We start from the raw sequence: 3,930 nt of genomic DNA on the forward strand, positions 1-3,930 counted from the left end.
ATTGGAAATTCTTGCATACTCCTATGGAAAAGAAATGCACGATGTTTTATTATTAATAATTTAATATTCTTCAAGGTATGATACTGAATAAAATTATCATCTTAAGCTACCATGCATTGTAAAGTCATAAAGTGTAAACCCTGAATTGGATTGCGTATGATCCTAGTAGTATTATGGAAGATGATTATTTTGAGTGGTTTGGTCTTTCCTTCGACTTGGAAATTAGGGATGGCAAAATTCTCCGAGACGCGGGGATCCCTGCGGGGACTGCCCCGAATGGGGATCCGATTGTGGGGAATTTTTCCCGCGGGGATGGGAATGGGGGACAAAATTCCTCCGAAGCAGGCACGGGAACCCGAGCGGGGATCCCCGCCCCGTCCCCGCTATTCCCCGAAATTTATGAATTCCTTAAATTATCCTTAATAGTTTATTTCTCATATATGTTTTTTAGTCATTTCTCACACACACATTTATAGAAATCCAAATCGTATCATTTAGACTTTTTGTATAAAATCTTACAGTTTTTGTATAAGATAGATACTTGCAGCTCTATTCATATGGAAATTAACAATTAGTTAGAACTATTATGTAGATGGGGAATGGGGTCCCCGCGGGGAATGGGGCCCCGTGGGGAATGGGGATGGGGAGCAGCCCTGCCCCATTGACATCCCTATTGGAAACACAATTGTATCGGAATGTATTTGATCTCCCATGCCTGTTGGTCTAAATAAATTACCAATTTATTTAATTACCATAAAATGAATGAATATTGCAATATAATATATTTATTTAAGATCAAAATTCATGTGCCGTCAAACCATTAAATGATTTGATTGATTTAACTAAATTTTTTATATAACAATTTTTAATTATCAACTTTAAGTGAAGTTAACTGCATCTAAAATTTTAACTTAATTTAATTATTCCAACAAGCTTGGGAGATGAACTAAATCCTTCCAAAAAATAATGAAAAAGTATAAGATACCAACATATTATCTATCAATTTATTGCCAATAATAATTAATTATTATATTTTAAACACATATATAAAGAGACACATCCAGAAAATATATCTATAAAGACACTTCTGTTAAACACAACCATAAAAAAGACATTTTTATTAGACACATCCACAAAGACACTTCCATTAAACACAGTTATAAATAAAAGTTGGCAGAAATGCTGTTGGTAACGTAGCGAAATTGAAAAACAATACATTTCAAATTCAACCATAAGTAATACAAGAAACAAAACAATTAATACTTAATCCTTTTAAGACCGCAATAATCCGTTGCAAGATCCCCGGATGACTTGGATGATTCAGGCGATATGAAGAGCAACTGAGCAATGCATGAGTTGGAACGTGATGCGTGTCGAATTCAGGGCTGGAGCCTGGAGGTGATCAATAATGTGATGGTGAGACCAAGCTCTCATGGCAAAGGAATATAGTTCTCGGATGATACTCGTGAGCCACTTGAGAAACAAGTTGGTTTTGACGTAAATTATACACAACAAATTTGAAATAAGATTCATTTAGTGCCAAAAGATTAAGATCTTCTGAGATATACAGGGGTCCTACTGTAAAACATGGCTTGATCGTTTGAGATGGGATTTCAAACAATTTAATCCAAGAATCTTCAACTCCATGCTCCTTCATTATCCAGAGAGTGCAAATAATTGGCTCATGCTGCAGATTAGGGAGTTCCATGAACGGCATACAATCCTCAGTTGCAGAAGAAGCCTCACTGGAAGCCTCGCCAAGATTTCTCTAATCAGATCTCGTGGAAGATCTTCTTCGTATTCAAGGTGTTTCATTCTCGTAGTCATAAGACAATAAGGCTTTGCGTTTTTAAGAGTCTATTGCTTTATTTTTTAAAAGAGTAGTGCTAGGGAACGAATGGCCTAAGCATACAATGTGTACAATTGACTAAATTTTTGGTCCATGAATACTGATTTTGGGTTCACCAAGGATCGAATTCTTGAGTTTTTCGGATCTAGAATTCTAATACCATATTTGAAACCACTCATCCCAAAAGCGTAGCCTGACAGGACAATATAACACTAATGATCATATCTCTAATACTTCCTAAACCTCCATTGTACACATTCTACGCTTAAGCCATTGATTCCCTATACTTTCTCTTTAAAATAGTTTATAAAAATTAATTTTTAAAAAATGTCTTTTTAAAAATAGTAATATTTATATTTAATAAATTAAATTAAAAATAATTTTCAATAAATAAAAATAGCAATAATATAATAACATTAAATTTAAAAATTAGTTAACATATGAGATTATAGCGGACTTTTAAATTTTAAAAAGTAGGCCAAGTTTAAAAAGCTCTATCTTAAATATTTTTAAAAGTACTTCAATATTTTAAAAGCTACTACAAATACAAATATATGGTCTTTTTAATTTATCAAACGCAAAATGAGGAGTTTGAGTTTTTAAAAAACTCAAGTACCTCCTCGACAAGTTTTACCAAACAAAGCCTATATATTCTAAAGGAAAAGTACAGTTATTCTAATTTTAAATTTCATTGTTTATATTGTTTAAAAAAGTAGTTGTTTACCTAACAAAATCATATTCTAAAATGTAAGATAAAATAATTTAATTTAAATTTTTTTAAAAACTAATAAGTTCATGTAATAACAATAATAATTTTACGAGTAAAGTATCGTTTTTGTCTCCAACGTTTAGGATAAATTCTACTTGTGTCCCTAACGTTTAAATCGTCCTATTTGTATTCCTACGTTTGTAAAAGTGATTCAATGTTATCATGTCGTCAATTACACATCATGAGCGCTTTAGTTTGAGTTTTAAAAATCTCTTCTTAAAGTTAGAATACAAATGTATAGGATAGAATTGATGATCTACTCCAAAAAATAACTCATCAAATGTTGAAACTAATTCCTACAACATTTACATAATTCACTGACATAATTGAATCTAAACACAAATAGTGGGTATAATATTAAAATCGAACACATCCAATTAAGACTTAATTGAGAATGAATACATCTAAGTGAGAATAATTGAAAAATATAATTGAATCACTTTTATAAACGTTAAGGATACAAATAGGACGATTTAAACGTTAGGGACACAAATAGGACTTATCCCAAACATTGGGGACAAAAACTATACTTTACTCTAATTTTATTTAAAAACTTAAGTAAAAGATAATAAGTAATACTTAATAAGTGCCAATGAATAATAGCTCAAATGACATAGACTTCCCATACTCAATTAAGACGTTGTGAGTTCGAGTCTCCTATCTTTGGTAAAAAAAAAAAAGTGATACTTATTAAGTATGCCGCGGTTGTGGTCAAATCTGTTTCCATACTATCCGTCTCCACACTATCAATACTCAACATTTTTTTATTTTCAAAAAATCTATGATGTTAAGTTAGATAGTTGTTAGGATTTATAATTTAAATTTATTTATTTTATCTATAAATTCAAATCAAATTTAAAATAAAGTCAATCAGGTTTTAAAATTTTTTTATATAAGTGAATTATAAAAATACGAGTTAAAAATACATATCATAATACTTCAGTTAAAAAATTTTTTGTGTCTTAGTTTATGAATTTACTGAGAGAAAAAAAAGTTTATTAGATTATATATTTTGATGTTGAGCACCATGTTAATTTTTAAGCCTACACATCATAAATATGTAGTAAATTCAAATTAAGTACTGATGTGTGTAGACTTTTAAAATTGTTAAATATTTTACAATATGAATTTAATTTTGTGTAGACTTTAAAATTGTTAAATATTTTACAATATGGATTTAATTTTGTGAGTTTTAAAATTTTGTGTTTGATTACACCTATTTAGTTGATAGTTTTTTTAAAATAAATTCAGTGATAAATTTATTTAATTTATTAATAATTTTAATTGTATTTTTTTTAACAAATTTATTGAC

The sequence above is a fragment of the Arachis ipaensis genome, chromosome B08 (assembly GCF_000816755.2).
Source record: "Arachis ipaensis cultivar K30076 chromosome B08, Araip1.1, whole genome shotgun sequence".
Taxonomy (NCBI): domain Eukaryota; kingdom Viridiplantae; phylum Streptophyta; class Magnoliopsida; order Fabales; family Fabaceae; genus Arachis; species Arachis ipaensis.